This window comes from Chlorocebus sabaeus, chromosome X (assembly GCF_047675955.1).
Source record: "Chlorocebus sabaeus isolate Y175 chromosome X, mChlSab1.0.hap1, whole genome shotgun sequence".
Taxonomy (NCBI): domain Eukaryota; kingdom Metazoa; phylum Chordata; class Mammalia; order Primates; family Cercopithecidae; genus Chlorocebus; species Chlorocebus sabaeus.
The window spans coordinates 134017435-134039705 of NC_132933.1; the positions used below are offsets into that span (position 1 = coordinate 134017435).

The 22271-nt window shown below is 42.4% G+C and overlaps 1 pseudogene; it reads left to right on the top strand.

The window, feature by feature from the left end:
• Nucleotides 1-1840: 1840 nt before the first annotated feature.
• LOC140710711 (biogenesis of lysosome-related organelles complex 1 subunit 6 pseudogene) lies at nucleotides 1841-18314 on the top strand (annotated as a pseudogene).
• The last annotated feature ends 3957 nt before the right edge of the window (nucleotides 18315-22271 follow it).

Consider the following 22271-nt stretch of genomic DNA (forward strand, 5'->3'; position numbering starts at 1 on the left):
CAGCAATTAGATCGGAAGAAAATAGGATAGGGATTTTCACAGTGCTTTTCTATACAATGTCTGTAATCTATAGATAACATAATTGATTAGGTCAGGGGTCAATCTTTAACTACCAGGCCCAGGGCGTGGTACTGGGCTGTGTGCTTGTGGATTTCATTTCTGCCTTTTAGTTTTTACTTTTTCTTTCTTTGGAGGCAGGAACTGGGCATAAGACAATATGAGAGGTGGTTTCCTCCCTTAATATTAGCAAGAAGATAGTCAAAGAGACCAATGGATCACAAGGCCTAAAAACAGACCCATGTGGATATGGGAGCTTACTGTATGGCAGAGGGGGCCTTTCAAATGAGTGGGAAAGAATGAACTGCTCAATAAACTGTGCTCCCACATCATACCTTAAAATAATTTCTAGCAGATGAATGAGCTAAATGCTCTTGAAAAGCAAAATTTTAAAAAAACCTTTGGAGAATACAGTTGATTCTCATTATTCACAATAGCTATGTTCTATAAACCCGCTGTAAACACTGAATTAGCAAATACTGAACCACTGCTCTTAAGGGAAATACAGGGTAGGGTTCCTGTGAGCCTCTGGTCACGACATTTTCATCAACTTATCAATCCAGAACCTTGTTTTGTGTGTGTTTCTGTTGAAAGGCATCTCATTTAATTGTATTGCTGATTCCTGAACACTAAACTCCTGGCCAACAGGGCTATCCCTCATGCTTGAAGGAAGCTTGTCTAACACGTGTTTTCTCTGTAAGGCACATCACAGCTTCCTTGCACTTGGGAGTGTCAGGCAACACTTCCATCTATGCTTGGGGGCCATTTTAAACAGCAAAGTCACCCACAAAAAGCACAAAAATGTGAAAAATGTGGCACTAAATATGCCTCAAGAAGGACACTTGTTTACAGCTGAGACAAGAAGGCAGAGTGTCACCTTGTTCCACCTCATCTGGGAATGTGAGTGACTCAAATTTTTTCACTACCTTTGCATGTGGTCACTGAAGATACTGATTTTGGCAAGTAGGCAAATTTGCAAATACAAAGTCTATGAATAATGAGGATCAACTGTATCTTTCTGATATTTCCAGGAGTGAAAAGGATTTGTTTGTGGACAAGACACAAAAAGCACAAATTATAAAGAGAAAGACTGACAAACGGGACAAATAACAATTTAAAACTTCTGCTTGAAAATGGATGCCAGAAAGAAAGTGAAAAATCAAGTCACAGACTAGAAGAAGACATCTGCTTCACAAATAAAGAACAAAGTATTGGTATCAAGAAGCGTTTTTAAAGTTGTTAGAAATCAATAAGAAAAATACAACCAGCCATTAGAAAAATGAGAAAAGGCTGGCCAGGTGCAGTGGCTCACTCCTGTAATCCCAGCACTTTGGGAGGCTGAGGTCAGATCACCCGAGGTCAGGAGTTGGAGACCAGCCTGGCCAACATGGTGAAACCATGTCTCTACTAAAAATACAAAAATTAGCCAGGCGTGGTGGTGGGTGCCTGTAATCTCAACTGCTTGGGAGGCTGAGGCAGGAGAATCGCTGGAACCTGGGAGGTGGAGGTTGCAGTAAGCCAAGATTGCGACACTACACTCCAGCCTGAGCAACAAGAATGAGACTCCATCTCAAAAACAAAAACAAACAAACAAAAACCAAAGTGGTCATTTAGTTACTATATCAAATCAAGAATATTTTATCATTAGTGCAGATTATGTATAAGGGGGACTGGCAATAAGTAACATTAGAACATCTGAGAAATGTTTTCTAGATTTGTATCTCAATGTGTCTCCATTCTGTAAGTGATAGACCTCTTCACTTCAAAAAGAGAGTGGCAAGAGATGAGATTGAATGGCGAGGAAGGCACCTTCTCCGAACACACTAAGGGGTTTGAGTTTAATGCTGAAGACAACAGGAAGCCAGTGAGGAAGCTGAAGAAAGGAAGGTTAATCTTAAAAGTAGAAAGTGTAGAAGAAACCCAATAAAAAAGAAATGGAAGCTAAAGAGAGAGGGTCGGACAAGAGAATGAAAATGTATGCCCATACACATACTTGCACTTGAATGTTCTTTGCGGCAGTTTTCATAACAGTCAAAAAGTGGAAACAGGCCGGGTGTGGTGGCTCACGCCTGTAATCCCAGCACTTTGAGAGGCCGAGGCAAGCGGATCACTTGAGGTCAGGAGTTCAAGACCAGCCTGGCCAACAGGGTGAAACCCCGTCTGTACTAAAAATACAAAAAAAATTAGCCGGGCATGGTGGCACATGCCTGTAATCCCAGCTTCTTGGGAGGCTGAGGCAGGAGAATCATTTGAACCCGGGTGGTGGAGGTTGCAGTGAGCAGAGATCGTGCCACTGCACTCCAGCCTGGGTGACAGAGCAAATATAATGTTCATCAACTGATAAGTGAATAAACAAAATGTGCTTTATCCATACAGTGCTATACTAGTCAGCAATAAAAAGGAATGAACTATGAATACGTGCTATGATACAGATGAACTTCAAAAACGTCATGCTCGGTGAAAAAAGCCAGACACAAGAGACCACATATTGTATGATTCCATTTATGTGAGTTGTCCAGAAAAGAAATCTATAGGCAGAAAGTAGGTTTGTGGCTGCTTGGAGAGTGGATGGGGTGGGGCAGGGTGAGAGCAGTAGGAGGGTTAACTAGAAGTGTGCATGAGGGATTCTATTGATCTGATGAAAGTGTTCTCAAACTGATTTATGGTGATAGTTTCATAACTTAGAAAATTTACTAAAACATTATTGAATTGTACACTTGAAAAGGGTGAATTATAGGATCCAAAATATCCCTCAGTAAAGTTATTTTGAGAGAGAAACAGAGTGTAGAAAAAAGCACCTAATCAGCTTAAGAGAGCTTGCGGGGCCAGCTGAGATGGAGAACGTGCCTGGGCATGAGACTGCCCGGCTTCTGGTCCGCGGGCCTCCTCTGTTCCCAGTGCTCAAGCCTCCAGGCTCTTCCTGCCCAGGAACAGCTTTCAGGCAGGGGCAGCTTGGAGTGCTGAGCTGACGGTGGGTCGAGTGGGCTTGACTTTTCATCCTGCTCTCACTGTGTATGCTTCCTCTAGCTAGACCTTGGCCTTGAGACCTGCTTTTCTTACCTAAGAAGATCTAGCATTGCTTTTGACAGCCCCATTCAGTGACCTGAGCCCAGAGGCTCCTTACTCCAGCCCCACCACCACCACTGCTGACCACCGAGCGGGTCCGACTAACACCTGCCTGCCCGGCCTCAGCTACTGGCCCTTCTGATGGGCACGGAGAGAGATGGTGGCCCATAATATTAGGCTATGGTGGTCAACCTCGGGCAAGGTACTTAACCTTTCTGATCTTCATTTTCCTTATGGGTAGAACAAAGAGAATAATGGCATCTCTCTTATGGGATAAAATGAGATCATTCATGTAAACTGCCAAATACAGCAGCCAACACATAGTAGGTACATACAGTGGGTGTGTCTGGTTCGATGCTTGGGTTCCTTTCTGCTTGGGTTGAGAGACCTCAGTCTCTCTGGGTGCTGGAATGTGACACAGGTCACCAAACAGACTTACAAGTGTTGACTCTAGAAACATTGATACCGTCACCAGTGATAAGTCATATTGATAGTAGGTGTCCTTGATATAATTTATTCAAGCAGAATAATGCTGGCCTCATAGAATGAGCTGACAGTTTTTGCATCCTAAAATGCCACCAGAATGGCACTTAACCTCTGTGGTCTTCCTCCCCCAAACACACAACCCCAATCTAATCAAGAGGAAAACGTCAGTCAAGAATCTCCCCGTCAAGGGAGATTCTACAAAACACCTGACCAGTGTATCTCAAAACTGCCAAGGTCATGAAAAACAAGGAACTGTCACAATCAAGAGGAGCCCAAGGAGACGAGATGACCAAATGTAGGTAATGCCGTATCCTAGATGGGATCCTAGAACACAAAAATAACACGAAGCAGAAACTAAGGAAATTTCCATAAAGTATGCATTTGTTCAGCAGTTGCCAACCTTTTTGGCACCGGGGACCGGTTTGGTGGAAGACAATTTTTTCACAGACTGGGGTCGGGGGATGGTTTCGGGATGAAACTGTTCCACCTCAGATCACCAGGCATTAGATTCTCACAAGGAGCTTGCAACCCAGATCCCTCACATGCGCAGTTCACAATAGGGTTCGCGCTCCTGTGAGAGTCTAATGCTGTCACTGATCCCACAGGAGGGGGAACTCAGGCTGTAATGCGAGCTCGCCTGCCGCTCACCTCCTGCTGTGCGGACCAGTTCCTAACAGGCCACTGACTAGTACCTGTCCGCAGTCCAGGGATTGGGGACCCCTGCATTAGTTAATAATAATGCATCAAGGCCAGGCACGGTGGCTCACGCCTATAATCCCAGCATTTTGAGAGGCCAAGGCAGGCAGATCGCCTGAGGTCAGGAGTTTAAGACCAGCCTGGGCAACATGGTGAAACCCCGTCTCTACCAAAAATACAAAAATTAGCCAGGCGTGGTGTGTCTCTACTAAAAATACAAAAAAAATTAGCCAGGCGTGGTGGCAGGCACCCGTAATCCCAGCTACTTGGGAGGCTGAGGCAGGAGAATCACTTGAATTCAGGAGGCAGAGGTTGCAGTGAGCCAAGATCACGCCACTGCACTCCAGCCTGGGCAAAAAGAGCAGAACTCCATCTCAAAATAATAGTAATAATAACGCATCAACATTGGCTCATTAATTGTGACAAGCGTACCATACCAATGTAAGATGTGAATAGGGGAAACTGGGTTTGAGGTATCTAGAACTCTCTGTACTATCTCTATAACTTTTCTATAAACCTAAATCTATTATAAAATAAACAGTTATTTACAAAGCAAAAACACAAAAAGTCTGTTGTCCACACATGTATGGATCTATTTCTGGACTCTATGCTGTTTTATTGACCTATTTATTTATCTTTACACCAATACCACACCATTTAATGAGCAGAGCTTTATAATACCTCTTGATATAAGGTAGAGTGTTACTTCTCTAAGTTCGTTCTGCGTTTTCAATGTTGTTTTGCTTATTCTAGGTCCTTTGCATTTTCATATGAATTTTAGAATTAGTCTATTGCTTTCTATTTTTTTTTAAAAAAGGCTGCTGGGATTTTCACTGGGATTGTGTTGAATCTATGGATTAATAAATTGGGAATGGTTGGGGATCTTCACATTATGGAGTCTTCTGACTCAACACAGTATATCTCAAGATTTATTTAGATCTTTAATTTCCCTCAGCAATATTTGTAGCTTCTAGTGCACAATTTGCAAATACTTTGTCACATTTATTGCTAAATATTCCATTTTTCGAAGCTCTTTTAAATAGTATTGGGGTTTTTTTGTTGTTTTTTGTTTGTTTTGAGATAGAGTTTTGCTCTTGTTGCCCAGGCTGGAGTGCAATGGTGCGATCTCAGCTCACTGCAACCTCCGCCTCCCGGGTTCAAGCGATTCTCCTGCCTCAGCCTCCCGAGCAGCTGGGATTACAGGCATGTGCCACCACGCCCGGCTAATTTTGTATTTTTAATAGAGACAGTCTTTCTCCATGTCGGTCAGGCTGGTCTCGAACTCTCAACCTCAGGTGATCCGCCTGCCTCAGCCTTCCAAAGTGCTGGGATTACAGGTGTGAGCCACCGCACCCAGCCAGTATTGGTTTTTAAATTCCAATTTATGATTGTTAGTTGTGAGTATATTGAAGTAAAACTGATTTTTATATATAGATCGTATATCCTGCAAACTTGCTAAACTAGCTTATTAGTTCTGGTAGCTCTTTTGTAGAGTCCATCAGATCATGTCATCTGCACATAGAGATAATTTTTCTTCTTCTGTTCAAATCTGGATGTCTTTATTTCTTCCTCTTACTGGATTATACTGGCCAGAGCTGTAGGTTTGTCATATATGCCCTTTATTAGGTTAAGGAATTTTCCTTCTGTTTCTAGTTTGCTGAGAAGTTTTATCACAAATGGATGTTGGATTTTATTCAACATTTACGTTTACTGAGATACTCATATGATTTTTTTGGCTTGTTAATAAAGTGAATAATATGGAAAGAGAGCAGTGTTTAGTCTAAAGCTAATTATTTCCCACGACTGAGGCAAGGTCCTTTGGAGTACTCTATCCAATGCTCCAAAAATTAGGAGATTTTCCACACTAATTAGTGGGACAAGGCTTTATTCTTGGCCCTAAGTAAGCAGCAGGTGGTTCTTTCCCCGGCCTCAGGTAATTTCCTCAGGTGCATGCACTGCTCAGGCTTCTGCTGAAAACTTGAAGAGGGGAGTCCTCTGCAGATTTCCAGAGTTCTCTCTCTGTGCAGCTGTCTCCTCTCCAGGACTATGTCCTACAAACTCTAGCCACCTTAGTCTCCCAATTTAGGGATTCTTCTGGCTTTGCCTGAGTTTCCCCTCCCTGTGCCACAGCTTGTAAACTCTCTGAAGGGAGTAAGCTGGAGCAATTGTAGGGTTTACCTCATTCATTTCTCATCTCTCCAGGATGACTGTTCTTTAGTGCCTGATGTCCAGTATTTTGAAAATCATTGTTTCAGATATTCTGTCTTTTTGTTTTTGTTGTATCAGAAGGATACATCTGGTCCCTGTTACTCCATGTTGGCCAGAAGCAGAAGGTAACTTCAGGTTTTCATTTACTTTGAAAATCTTCTAGGCCGGGCGCAGTGGCTCAAGCCTGTAATCCCAGCACTTTGGGAGGCCGAGACGGGCGGATAACGAGGTCAGGAGATCGAGACCATCCTGGCAAACATGATGAAACCCCGTCTCTACTAAAAAAATACAAAAAACTAGCCGGGTGAGGTGGCGGGTGCCTGTAGTCCCAGCTACCCTGGAGGCTGAGGCAGGAGAATGGTGTGAACCTGGGAGGCGGAGCTTGCAGTGAGCTGAGATCCGGCCACTGCACTCCAGCCTGGGCGACAGAGCGAGACTCTGTTTCAAAAAAAAAAAAAGAAAAAGAAAAGAAAATCTTCTTCTAGCTGGATGATAGAGATTAAAAGTACTTTTATTTTCCAACTCAGCCTGCCCTGGCCCCTTTATATTCCTCATAAATCCTGCTTGAAAACTGAACAGTTTTTGCTTGGACTCATCTCTCTTTTCTTATACTCTATTATACACAGCTAGGACCAATCAGCTGTCACTTTCAACATTTTGCCTGTGGACCTCCTTAGTCAAATCCAAAGTTCATTAAGAAGCTTTTCCATCTTCCATATTATCATAGACTACACTTTTGGAAATTGTTTCAAAACCACATAACATGTGTAACCATGTTTTGTAGCCTGCAATAGCAGTTTCCTAGCTAATTTTTCCAGCCTTTGCTGTTTCCTCTGTTGGAACCTAGTTTTTAGATTCCTTTCTGGGCAGAGGTCGCCGCGAGAGACCACTCGACACGGAAGTCACAGCGGAGAGATTTATTTCCAGCGCGCTGGGGTCCTATGTCCGAAGTTGGCCATAGGACCCCGAATGCTTGTTACACACAGTTTTTATAGTCAAAAACTACAAAGATGTTTACAAAGCTTGAGGCGCAAGGGGATTGGAGCAGGCTAAAGCATTTCACTCTGATTGGTCAATTTGAACCCGGTTTGAACCCGCGCGGGATGTTTCCTGGACTTGCTTTTCTGTTTGGGTTCCAGGAATTTGGGGTGGGTATCTTAGATAGCCACAGGGCATCGGGCGGGTGCTTAAGATGGCCATCTGGCCATCGGGTGGATGCTCTAGATGACCACCTGGTCATTGGGTGGATGCTGTTTTTCTAAGGGTGGTTGTTTTTCTAAGCTTCTAAGTTTCTAAGCCTAAGAATTTCTAAGTCCTTTAAGTCTAAAAAGTCTAAAGGTACTTAAATTCCTAAATCTATTTTCACCTCACTGCTTTGCCAGCCTCTGCCCCAAATTTGGTGGGCCAGGTCTCACTAACGCAGGCCTCCATCACAACTGTTTCAGTACTGACTGAGGGGTTCAGTTAAATATCAAAAGCTGAAAGAGCCAGTGCCCTATACAAAGGCTGGAATGTAGCAAAAGCCTACTAAGAGTTTTGTCTAGGCCTTTCCTGGGCCTTAAAGCATGGCAAGATAACGAAGGAATTCTTAACCGGACCTATTTAGGATTAAACAAGTTTTATTGGGGGTCTGAAGAAACTCCACAGGCCTCCACAAATAAGTTTAATGGGGGTCTAAAGGAACCCCCCAAACCTCCATGATTTAGCAGGAGACAAGATAAGGGTAATCACCCCAGCACCTGGACCCAGTTAAATTAAGTAAATTTACTGATGCTCTAGAGGAAGGTGTTCAGGACTCAGACCTTAGTTATAGCCTGTAATCCCAGCACTTTGGGAGGCCGAGGCGGGTGGATCACGAGGTCAGGAGATCGAGACTATCCTGGCTAACATGGTGAAACCCTGTCTCTACTAAAAATACAAAAAACTAGCTGGGCGTGGTGGCGGGCGCCTGTAGTCCCAGCTACTTGGGAGGCTGAGGCAGGAGAATCGCTTGAACTGGGGAGGCGGAGGTTGCGGTGAGCCAAGATCATGCCATTGTACACGCCTGGGCAACAAGAGTGAAACTCTGTCTCAAAAACAAAACAGGCCGGGCGCGGTGGCTCAAGCCTGTAATCCCAGCACTTTGGGAGGCCGAGACGGGCGGATCACGAGGTCAGGAGATCGAGACCATCCTGGCTAACACGGCGAAACCCCGTCTCTACTAAAAAATACAAAAAAAAAACTAGCCGGGCGAAGTGGCGGATGCCTGTAGTCCCAGCTACTCGGGAGGCTGAGGCAGGAGAATGGCGTGAACCCGAGAGGAGGAGCTTGCAGTGAGCTGAGATCCGGCCACTGCACTCCAGCCTGGGTGACAGAGCAAGACTCCGTCTCAAAAAAAAAAAAAAAAAAAAAAAAAAAAAAAAAAAAACCAAAAAACACAGCAATCACTTATTTAGACTGGTGAAAGGAAAACATCTTGGGCCCCCAAAATCACGAAGCTGGGAACTGCTTAGGGCAAACCTGCCTGCCATTCTATTCAAAGTCATCCCTCTGCTCACTGAAATAAATGCATATGTGATTGCCTCCTTTGGAAAGGCTAATCAGAAACTCAAAAGAATGCAATCGTTTGTCTCTAGCCTACCTGTGACCTAGAAGCCCCCTCCTCTCTCCGAGTTGTCCCTTTTCCAGACCAAACCAATGTTTATCTTACATGTGTTGATTGATGTCTCATGTCTCCCTAAAATGTATAAAACCAAGCTGTGCTCTGACCACCTTGGGCACATGTCATCAGGACCTCCTGGGGGTGTGTCAAGGGCACATGCCCTCAACCTTGGCAAAATAAACTTTCTAAGTTAACTGAGACCTGTCTTAAATTTTGGGGGTTCACAAGACCATAGCTTTGTACATTAGCAATTTGGTCTAGCTTCAACTGTGCAGTTCTTCTGGCCTGGATGGGTTCAGGTAATCTCAGCTGAACTCATTCATGCATCTTCAGTCAGCTGGTGGGTTAGCTGGGCCTGGCTACTTTATGATGAATTCAACTGGGATGACTAGGCCTTCCTCCAGAGGCCTGAGTTTGTTTAGTTGGAAATGGTCCTAAACCATCAAAGGTGATTGTTTCCTCCACTGGGGACAATTAATCAATTTATTCTGAATATTTGGATTTAAATCTACCATATTACTGTTTGGCTTATCTCTTCTATATTCCTTTTTCCCTTTTGATTTCTTTTTAAAATTGTTATTATTCCATCTCTCTATAGACTGGAAATTATGTACCTTTACTATTTTTTTAAACCAGTTATTCTAGAGATTACAACATGCATTCTTGACATCACAATCTAATGTTAATTGTTGCTTTGAGCGTGTTTTTGAACAATAAAAAGACTTTAGAACCCTTTAACTCCATTTATTCTCTCATCAACTTATGTACTATTGTTATTTAGTCTGTTATTTTGCTGTTATTTTAACTCTTATAAGAGGTTATTATTCATTTAGATTTTACACACACATGTACCATTTTGATGCTCTTGAGTCCTTCAAGCACTTCTGATCTTCCATATAGGGTCATAGTAGCACATCCAAATAGAGAGAGGCGGTGGGGGTAGGACTTGAAAAGGATCAGTAGTACCTTGCAAGGCAACTAACTCAAGGGAGGCCATTACAGGTCCTCCAAGCCCAAAAAGGGGAAAACTACCCTCCTCAGGCAGGGGTGGCAGGGCTGCTTCTCCAGGAAAGGAAAATAAGAATCAAAATCTGCTGGTGAGTCCTGGAAAAAGTAAAGTAGAGGTTCCTCTTCAAAGACTTTCCTCCCCATCTAATTAGGAATAAATAGTAACTTCTCTTAGAAGCAAAATTTATTCAAAGACCTGTGCTAACATTCTTAAATATCTGCTAGCCGCAATAAAAAAATCAATGTACTTTATGTCCTTAGCTCCCACAATTTAGCCCAAATATTTGCCCTGGCATGCTTATACTGGCCCAAGCAAGCATTAGGTCATAGCCTGTTCCTCTTCCTTATTTGAAGGTGTTTTTACCTTTCTCAGCATTCCACAAGTTACTTCCTCCTTCCTTTGTTCTCCTCTGCCTTTCCCTCTTTTAAAAAGTTCTAAGTTGCAGGCCGGGCACGGTGGCTCACGCCTGTAATCCCAACACTTTGGGAGGCTAAGGCGGGCAGATCACGAGGTCAGGAGATTGAGACCATTCTGGCTAACACGATGAAACCCTGTCGCTACTAAAAACACAAAAAATTAGCTGGGCATGGTGGCATGTGCCTGTAGTCCAAGCTACTAGGGAGGCTGAGGCAGGAGAATCACTTGAACCCAGGAGGCGGAGATTGGGGTGAGCCGAGATCATGCCACTGCACTCCGGCCTGGGCAACAGAGCGAGACTCCATCTCAAAAAAAAAAAAAAAAAGTTCTAAGTTGCTAGCCAATCAGGACAAATACAGAACGTGAGGTCCCATTACAGCCAAAGGAAATTGGACACAGCAGTAAGGTGGATGCATCAGGTTATAAATGACCCTATCTCCTTTGTTCGGTGTACTCTCATGGCAAAACTACTGGCGAGTGTACCCTTTCTGCAGAAAGTTAAGAAATGGCCTTGCTGAGGAAATTAAATTTATATTCAAGTGCTAGTTCTTTACAGCACCGGGGAACAAGCATTTCTAACAGGCCCCCATTCCAATTTTCAGGTTGCCATTCCTTCCCAATCATTGTCTTTTCAGCAACATACCCTAAGAGGTTGGGAATTCAATTTGTATTGTCATCAAGCATTCACAGGATTAGACTTTGGGTTTGGCTTTCAGAAATCTAAGCCTTGTGGTTATAGGAGATAAGAGTTTCTTTCCTGGTAGTTATAGAAACATTCAGGTCCTTTATGTAGACCTTGAGCTGATCACTTTCTTTACCCAAGTTCTTCAGTAATCATCAAACCAACCAACCCTATTATACTCATTCTTTTGACTAAAATGTTAAAGGTAGCAAATATTTGTTCTCCTAGAGGCTTGCCTTCTATAGGTACTTGATTGCAAGTATCTGAAGGTGATCATTTGAGTAACTATTTTGCCACTTCACGCTGTGGAGTACAAGTACCTCTTTATCACTGGAAACAGGGCTATTTGTGCCTTCAAATCAAATCAGAGTAGGGAACCAATTTCAGAAAACCCAGAACCAATTCAGAGCACTTATCTTTAAGATTCTGTTCTTCTGGAACTACTCTCAGTACCAAATTCTGTGTCAGTCTGGGTTCAACCAGAGGCAGAACCAGTAGAAGATACAGATAGGTAGGTAGGCAGATAGATGATTGATGATTTATAGGTAGATAACCAGTAGAAACCAGATATGGTCTCCATATCTGATGCTGGAGCTCAAAGTCTACAGGGCAGGTAGTCAGGAAGGAAGATCACAAGCAGGCTGAAACCCACAAGCACAAGCTGGCACCCCACGAAAATGAACTGAAGCCTGTGTCCTTTCTTACTATCTCTGACCTTGGTCATCGAGTTGCCCTGCAGAAGCCAAGGCTTTCGGTCATGGAACTAAACACATGTACACAGCCCAGAAATCAGAGAAGCTGACAGGATCCAGGGGAAGGCAGAGCAATTGCAGGCCTAGCTACTGTTTCACACCATTGAGGTAAATTTGTAGGTCAGCCACAGCATGCGTAAGCTGCAAAATAGCAACTCCTTTCCTTTTGCCTCCCAAATCTCCTGGCCCACCCTAACCAGAAACATACAAGAGAGGGAATTCTGAGAAAGGTAGTTCGGCCTAGCCAAACTGACACAATTACAAAGCCATCACATTCTTTAATGGTTATATGTCTCTTCAGACACTCCTTTTGTTCTTGAGTTATATTTTTCCATAGAAAATGGTCCACGGGGCCGGGCGTGGTGGCTCACGCCTGTAATCCCAGCACTTTGGGAGGCCGAGGTGCGTGAATCACCTGAGGTCAGGAGTTCAAGACCAGCCTGGCCAACTTGGTGAAACCCCGTCTCTACTAAAAATACAAAGATTAGCTGGGCATGGTGGCAGGCACCATAATCACAGCTACTCGGGAGGCTGAGGCAGGAGAATCCCTTGAACCTGGGAGGCAGAGGTTGCAGTGAGCCGAGATTGTGCCATTGTACTGTAGCCTAGACAACAAGAGCAAAACTCCATCTCAAAAAAAAAAAAAGTTCATGGTTTTGTTTTTTTCTGTTTTAGAGATGGAGTCTTGCTCTGTCACCCAGGTTGGAGTATAGTGGCACGATCACAGCTCACTGCAGCCTCGAACTTGTGGGCTCAGGTGATCCTCCCACCTCAGCATCTCGAGTACCTGTGACTACATGCACGCACCACCACACCTGGCTAATTTTTTATTTTTATTTATTTATTTATTTGATACAGAGTCTAGCTCTGTCTCCTAGGCTGGAGTACAGTGGCACAATCTCGGCTCACTGCAACCTCTACCTCCCGGGTTCAAGTGATTCTCCTGCCTCAGCCTCCCGAGTAGCTGGGATTACAGGCGCCCATCACCATATCCAGCTAATTTTTGTATTTTCAGTAGAGACGGGGTTTCACTGTGTTGGCCAGGCTGGTCTCGAACTCCTGACCTCATGATCCGCCCACCTTGGCCCCCCAAAGTGCTGGGATTACAAGCGTGAGCCACGCGACCGACCAAATTTTTTTAATTTTTTGTAGAGAAAGGGTCTCACTGTGTTGCCTAGGCTGGTCTTGAACTCTTGACTTTAAGTGATCCTCCTGCCTCAACCATTCACCTAGTTTTAAAAATTATTGGTATAAACTTATTCACAGTATTCTTATGAACTTTTTTTGGTCATTTTCTGGTAGATCTAGAGTTATATCCTTTTTCACTCATTCATTAATATGGTTATCTTTTTATACTTCTTTATAATTTAATTGCATATGATCAGAGAATATAGTGTCTTTTTGGTCTAATTCATAATTAATTTTTATAAATGCTTCGTGTGTACTTGAAAATAATGTGTATTCTCTAAAATCGATTGCAGAATTGTGCATCTGTGTGTATACACACATACATGCACAGTATAAATTATATACGTATTTATACACAATTAGGTAAACTAATTGGGTTATTAAATCTTCTATACATGAATTTTTTAAATTTTCATGATCAATTACTGAGAGAGGTATATTAAAAATCTGTCTCTACCAATTTAGTTGGGTAGTTATGTTGAGTTTTGCATTACACATTTTAAAGCTGTATTATTAGATGCATATGTTTATTATTATATTTTACTGGTGAATTATTCCTTTTAGCATTCAGTAATGACCATTTTTAATCCCTAATGATATTCTTTGCCTTAAAGTCAATCCTGTCTGGTGTTCATATTGCTATGGTTTTAATTATGCTCTTTTTTCTGCTCCCTAGGAGTTTCTTTCACTTTCCTGCACGCGTAGTTGTGCACTTAAAAAAGATGTTTGTTATATTTTATTCATTACTTCTGGTGTGTGTAGCAGGCAGGGTTGCAGGATAGTTAATCTGGTATATTGCTAGATCTTGAAGGTCTCAAAAATAAAGAAACATACACTCTCCTTTAAACATATATTCTCTTATGTTTTATACACAATTTGAATAATAGAATAAATGGCACAATGTATATTGTGAAATGACAACATTACGATTTAAAGATCTTACTTGGCTTTGTGATTCTAGAATCAGGTGATACTTCATGCCATAAAATTAGAATAAGTGTTGCAATGAGTTGAGCAGAGGAGGTTGGTATAGACAGAGAAAAGCTGAAGAAAGCGGAACCAAAGAATGAAAGCAGACTGGTCTCCTCCAAGTTACTTTCCTTGTAAAGTAGAAACAGAGAAACAGAACACTAGACAAATAACTGATTGGAATTGATTGGTTAATACCAGGTTACTTCACATTACATTTTCTTTTTTTTTTTTTTTTGGCGGGGGATGGAGTTTTGCCCAGGCTGGAGTGCAGTGGCATGATCTTGGCTCACTGCAACCTCCGCTTCCTGGGTTCAAGTGATTCTCCTGCCTCAGCCTCCTGAGTAGCTGGGATTACAGTGCCTCCACCATGCCTAACTTTGTATTTTTAGTAGAGATGGGGTTTCACCATGTGTTGGCCAGGCTGGTCTCGAACTCCTGACCTCAAGCGATCCACCTGCCTCGGCCTCCCAAAATGCTGGGATTACAGGCGTGAGCCACTGTGCCCAGCCAGTTTCAGATTACATTTTGTTTTAAGGATTAAAGGCAGAGGGAACTTCATTATCACATCAATGGAAATTGGCCCATTTGGGAAATTAGGCTGTTTCACTATCCTGATTTTTTGGAAGGCCAGCTAACAACTCATTTGTGGTTTGGTGATGTGGCACTTCAGCATGAGTGATTCCATTTTGATTTTGAGTCTGGTCTTTTTGTTGCTTAGTTGAAAACAATGGCCTCCTATAGATTTTTGTTTAACAATTCTCCCCTTTTGGTCAGGCTCTCCCCTAGGTGAGAGTGTGACCAAAACTGAGGGCATCAGCACTGCTCTCACTTACCATCATTTGGGTTTCTAGTCTCAACGTATCAATCGTAGGTTATGGTATCTTCATGATCACACACTTCTCTGAGTTTTTGTCATTCCAGCAGATGAGAGACCATTTCATGCTTGGCAAATGGCTGTGTTCAAACATTTAAAACTTTTTGAGAGGAGACAGTGCGCTACGGAGACTACCATTGTAACTATCAGGAGGATAATACCAAGAATTTGGAGTATGGTTCTTAACCAAGGTTCCCATAAACCAACCCAACTAAAATTCAGTAGATGAAAGAAGGAGCCAGATGAGGGTTCTATCATCACAAACAAAGTAGCCTGTTAATTTTTGCAACTGAGTCTCCAACACCTGATGGATTTATCCCTGCGCAACAAGAAGTGTTAGCAATTGTACAGATGGCAGTAGGCAGCAATTTTATTATCTGGCATCCCATGACTGGGTTAAATTAAAGCAAAGAGTGACCATTTGCAAGTGACCCACAGAAGCTACTGATTGTGAAATTCTAACTACGGCATTATTCTGCCAAGTGAAAGAGGTAAGAATAAGCAAAGAAAAATTCAGAGGAGTAAGAGTCTTAGGATAGGGAGCCTTCTTCCGATGGTCTCGGGAAAGCTGTCCGCAGTGTGAAGTTGGCAGCTTCGCATCCTGGTTTGCAGTTTCAGTGTTTCTGGTTGTGGCATTGGTCATTCTGGTGAAGTCTTTGTGTGGCCCACACATCAGGCATGAGACTTGTCCCTTCCCAAATTTACATTGAGTTGTTCAGCTTCAGCTTATAGGGCTTTAGGAACAGAGCAGTTTTTGTTCTTAGTTGGAGTCCTGTAGTCAGTTATTGGAGGAAACGACCATTCAGAATCCAGTCCAGTCTACAAGTGGATAATAAAAACTCAAACACAGTGAACAGGGCTATGATCTAGTAACAGGGGTACTACATTTGTTCTTCTGAAACATAACTTTTCTCTCTACAGTCACTCAATTCCTACTAAAGGTAATCAGAGGTAAATTAATCTGTTTGCAAAATAAGTTTACTCTCATTAAACTTGGCCTGGTTGTTTTATATAAGTGCAGCAAGAATAATCAGTTAGGTTCTTTTACAAGTTGTTGGAAATTTTGTAAGGTGTCTCACATTGGACTTTTTAAAACCTCTCAATAATAGGCCAGGCACAGTGGCTCCCACCTGTAATCCCAGCACTTTGGGAGGCCGAGGTGGGTGGATCACCTGAGGTCAGGAGTTTGAGACTAACCTGGCCAACATGGTGAAACCCCATCTCTACTAAAAAATACAAAAATTAGCTGGGCGTGGTGGCACGTGCCTATAATCCTAGCTACTTGGGAGACTGAGACAGGAGAATTGCTTGAACCCGGGAGACGGAAGTTGCGGTGAGCCGAGATCGCGCCACTGCACTCCAGCCTGGGCGACAGAGCGAGACTCTGTCTCAAAAATAAAATAAAATAAAAATAAAAATGAAAACCGCTCAATAATAAAAAGCCAAACTAAGGCAGACATCAGACTTTGCCTGTAGTATTTAATATCTTGAGATTCCTGGGCCTTCCAGGAAGTGACTTTTTTTCCACATTGTAAGGCTGGGAACCCTTGAAAGCAGGCATTTTATGCACATTCTCAAATATGACATTCCAGTCAAAGCCTTGGTATTTTAACCAGTGTTGTCAATTGTCGCCTGTCATAAAGAAAGCAAATTTTTATTGAACTTATGTGAATAACCAGATTGCCATAAAAATAAGAATACTCATGAATAGTTTCCAAATTCTGGAGGGATAAGGTAGGAAGAAAAAGCAAATGCTTCAATTTTTTTTTTTTTTAAACAGAGTCTTTCTCTGTCATCCAGGCTGGAGTGCAGAGGCATGATCTCGGCTCACTGCAACCTCTGCCTCCCAGGTTCAAGTGATTCTCTTGCCTCAGCCTCCCGAGTGGCTGGGATTACAGGCGCCCGACACCACGCCCAGCTAATTTTTGTATTTTAGTAGAGACGGGATTTCGCCATGTTGGCCATGCTGGTCTCAAACTCCTGACTTCAGGTGATTCACCCACCTTGGCCTTCAATTTTAGTTTATAAAAATATACTTTATCAAATTGTTGTAAACTATAGGTAGCTTAAAAGAAAAAAGTATTCTTAAATCTGAAAAATGGGGCTGGCCGCAGTGGCTCATGCCTGTAATCCCATCACTTTGGGAGGCCGAGGTAGGTGGATCATGAGGTCAGGAGTTTGAGACCAGCCTAACCAACATGGTGAAACCCCATCTCTATTAAAAATACAAAAATTAGCTGGGCATGGTGGCACGCACCTGTAATCCCAGCTACTCAGGAGGCTGAGGCAGGAGAATTGCTTGAACCCAGGAGGTGGAGGTTGCAGCAAGCGAAGATTGCGCCATTGCACTCCAGCCTAGGGAACAAGAGCGAAACTGTCTCAAAATAAATAAATAAATAAATAAATAAATAAATAAATAACAAATAACAAAGCAGATGAGGTCCCTTCCCTGTTCCTAGCTGGAGGGACAGGAGTGTCCTTGGGCCATCGTCCCTGGTCGGGGCCCTGATAAGGCCACTCAACAGCCTGGAGGCCTGGGAGCCCACGCTGGGTTTAAGTGACACTTCTCCAGATGAAGGGTTAATAGAGGACTTGACTATAAAACAAAACTGTTGAGCAACTGGCAGAAGGATTGCTTTCTCATTACTTGCCAGATCTACACAGATCAAAACAAACCCTCCAGGAACTCACACAGAACCAGGTTGTATTGTCAGACACACTGGAACAAGAGATTTCAAAATTTAAAGAATGTCATTCTATGTTAGCTATTAATGCTTCGTTTGCTGAGGCTAAACACTATCCTGCCGAGTTGGTGAATATAAGAAAAGAGATGCTGATGCTTTGTGAAAAAAATATCAAATTAAAAAAAAAAAGCACAGGCCAGGCGTGGTGGCTCACGCCTGTAATCCCAGCACTTTGGGAGGCTGAGGTGGGCAGATCACTTCAGGTCAGGAGTTCGAGACCAGCCTGGACAACATGGTGAAACCCCCATCTCTAATAAAAACACAAAAATTAGCTAAGCGTGGCAGTACCAGCCTGTAGTCCCAGCTACTTGGGAGGTTGAGGCAGGAGAATCTCTTGAACCCGGGAGGCAGAGGTTGTAGTGAGCTGAGATTGTGCCACTGCACTCCAGTCTGGGTGACAGAGGAAGACTCTGTCTCAAAAAAAAAAAAAAAAAAAAAAAAAAAAATGCACTTAAACTGTAGCACTGAGAGGAGTTTGAAAGGGAAAAGTAGTTAACTGCCAGACCAGCTAAAAGGACATGAACATTTGTGTGAACATGAACATTTGTGTTTGTGTGTTTTCTTCTCCTACCTATACTTGGATTAAGATGGCTTAAGTGTAGACTGAAGTTGAGGTAGTGGCTTATCCCGTTATGTCAGATCTTGAAATCCTTGTTCCAGGATTACTGTGTCTCCATGTCTTTCTTCCTAAATAGTAGACATCATATTGCTTTTTGATATTTATATGTAAGTTTTTCAAATTTTATTTAATTTTAAAATGTACTATTTTGACCTTGAATCATTTATAAACTGGAAAATGGTTTGAGTCTAGACCCTGAGTGGTTAAAAATTCATATGAATTTTTTAGCTTCTTAATGAATATAGATTTAAAACTTTCCAGTTCTTATTTTATGAACTGGCTTGCCTTTTGGTAATACAATGCTGATTTTTAGTAATTGTCTTTTCACTGCTTAGTTAAGAAGAAATGCCAGCTGCTTAATCACATCTACCCCTGGAAAAGAGGTGAGCCTTGTGAAGAACATAATGGAAAAGTGCACGCACAGGAAATAACAGCACTTCAGGTGTAGTTCAGGTGAGCAAGATGCCAGATAGATTCTACTAACCAGTGCCGTTGTCACTGCTTCTGAAGGTTCAAAGAGTACATCTAGGCCGGGCACAGTGGCTCACGCCTGTAATCCCATCACTTTGGGAGGCGGAGGCAGGTGGATCACTTGAGGTCAGGAGTTCGAGACCAGCCTGACTAACATGGTGTAACCCTGTTTCTACTAAAAATACAAAATTAGCTGGGTGTGGTGGCGCATGCTTGTAATCCCAGCTACTCGGGAGGCTGAGCCAGGCTGAGGCAGGAGAATTGCTTGAACCCAGGAGGTCGAGGTTGCAGTGAGCCGAGATGGTGCCACTGCACTCCATCCAGCCTGGGCAACGAAAGCAAAACTCCATCTCAAAAAACAAACAACAACAACAACAAAAACAAAGTAGATTACATCTATTCCTAAATTTGGTGGAGCTATCACACACTCAAATGAGCTTGTATATTTATAATACAGTATACTATTATAGTAACAGTTATCATACACTGAGATACAGTTTCTGTGCTTTTAGAAAATTCTTGAGGCTGGGTGTGGTGGCTCATGTCGGTAATCCCAACACTCTGGGAGGCTGAGGCGGGTGGATCACCTGAGGTCGGGAGTTTCAGACCAGCCTGACCAATATGGAGAAACCCCCTCTCTACTGAAAATACAAAATTAGCTGGGCGTGGTGGCGCATGCCTCTACTGGGGAGGCTGAGTCAGGAGAATTGCTTGAACCCAGAAGGCAGAGGTTGCAATGAGCCAAGATTGCGCCATTGCACTCCAGCCTGGGCAACAAGAGCGAAACTCTGTCTCAAAAAAAAAAAAAAAAAAGGCCGGGCGCAGTGGCTCACGCCTGTAATCCCAGCACTTTGGGAGGCCGAGGCGAGCAGATCACAAGGTCAGGAGATCGAGACAATCCTGGCTAACTCGGTGAAACCCCGTCTCTACTAAAAATACAAAAAATTAGCCAGGCGTGGTGGCGGGCGCCTGTAGTCCCAGCTACTTGGGAGGCTGAGGCAGGAGAATGGCGTGAACCCGGGAGGCAGAGTTTGCAGTGACCCGAGATTGCGCCACTGCACTCCAGCCTGGGCAACAGAGCGAGACTCCGTCTAAAAAAAAAAAAAAAAAAAAAAAAAAAATTCTTGAAATGGAATGATGATAGCAATGACCCACTTTATAATGACAGAGATGGTGAAAAATTAGTAAATAGTTTCACAAAGAGGTAGCATGATACCTTTAGTGTTTTCTAGAATTTTTTCTGGATACTATATGTAGAAACTTACTATGTGAGGAAAATATTATGAGGTTTCATTGTTTAAAATCAAGAGTGTATTATTTGCTGTTTTATCGTATTATTTAATATCCAACTGGTCTCTAATCTCTATTACATAGGGACTGTGCAGAGCCTGTAAAGATGTATGAATGTGTATCTTCCATAATCCACATTACATTTTTGGTAAGCTGGAATCACTACCTCTGATCACGTATCAGGCTAATGATGGAGAAAGCATTAGATTTAAGTTGAGGGCTAAGAACTGGTTTGTTTAAAAGTTTAAATTGTGGCCAGGCACAGTGGCTCACGCCTGTGATCCCAGCACTTTGGGAGGCCGAGGCAGGTAGATCATGAGGTCAGGAGTTCGAGACTAGCCTGGCCAACATAGTGAAACCCTATCTTTACTAAAAATACAAAAATTAGCCAGGCGTGGTGGCAGGCACCTGTAGTCCCAGCTACTCGGGAGGCTGAGGCAGGAGAATCACTTGAACCTGGGAGGCAGAGGTTGCAGTGAGTCGAAACAGCACCATTGGCCTCTGGTCTAGGTGACAGAGCAAGACTGTCTCAAAAAAAAAAAAAAAAAAAGAAAGTTTAAATTGTTTGAAAGGGCATTTATGTTCTTTAATGAATGATGGTCTCACAATTCAGTTGACTTTGACCTAATATTTAAGAATATAAATATATTTTATTTGAAAAGGCTGAGTGTTGCCCTCAAACACTTGCTCAAACTGCCTAGGGCAGGATTCATTAGGGCTTGCAGGACAATGTCGCCTAACTTGCTGAATGTACTCATTGTGATGTGGTATCTGACAAAGGGAGTGCAGTGTTCCTGACTTGTTTTGGACCAGCTGCAATGGTTGTTTCAAATGCTAGTTCCTGCACACTACTCTCAATCTACTGAAGCACATCTGGTTTTCTGTTCGTTTTGCTTTGCTTTTAGTTTTTAAAGTTCCCCCCAGTGATTCCAATGCACCTGAAAAATTGAGAACCACAAGCTCAGTGGCAGGTCAGGGTTTCCCACACTAGGCTGCATAGCATTATCCCCTGGGAACATTACAAAATACAGACATTCTCGATTCTTAGTGTAATTAGCTATGGTGTGGATCCCATGTATTTTTTAAAGAGCTCCCCAGATAGTTCTGATGTCAGAAGCTACCGGTATAGACTATCTAGTGAGTTGTATTATAAGCAATCAAATACTTTAAAAGCTACCCAGCAACTCTTGGGATTAATTTTATGAAATAAATTCTGAACTGCTGTTTTCGATATAGTCAGACTTAAGACCGAACCCTAGCAGGCAGGCAATAGCTACAGAATTCTGGTTAATTGAACTTTTGTGACCTGTATCAAAATAAATCATGTTTATTGAATGGATGGCAAGGCATATATCCTTTCAGAATTGTATTATTTAAGTTTTGAAGACTTTAAAAAAAATGTCAAAATGTATATATATTAGTATCCACTATCTTAAGGTCAATTGTAAACCAGAAGTACTGTTATCTTGGTGATTAAAATCTAAAACTTTAGCTGTATTTCAGTAACAAAAACATATCTTACTAGACTGAGTGTGGTGTCTCACGTCTGTAATCCCAGTGCTTTAGGAGGCTGAGGTGGAAGGATTCATTGAACCCAGGAGTTCGAGGCTGCAGTGAGCTATAATTGCACCACTGCACTCCAGGCCAGATGACAGAGTGAGAGCCTGTCTCCAAAAACAAAACACACAACATATCTTACTGACTAAACCTGAATGGAACTCTTATAATTAGTCTTTCTGTATTTTTCCACAAAATAGTGAATTGGTACTTGGGAGACTTCTGTTTTTTCTTCTTCTTGTTGTTGTTGAAAAAACTGCCTTTGTTCTGAAATTATATTACCTGTGTTCTGAACTAAGCTGATGGGAGTTCATTTTGTATTTACTTTGCAGTAAGTATCATTTAATATGCAAATGTTGAATGTAATATAGATTGTGACTGCAGTGGTTTTTGAGTGATACAGTTTATAAATATACCAATTATACACCCTCATACATTTGTCTGATTTTGAATTTGTAAAATGAGGACTACTGTTTACACATTTAATACAAAAAAAGATCTCTGGAAAAAAAAAACAGATGAATACTCCAAGAAAACACTGT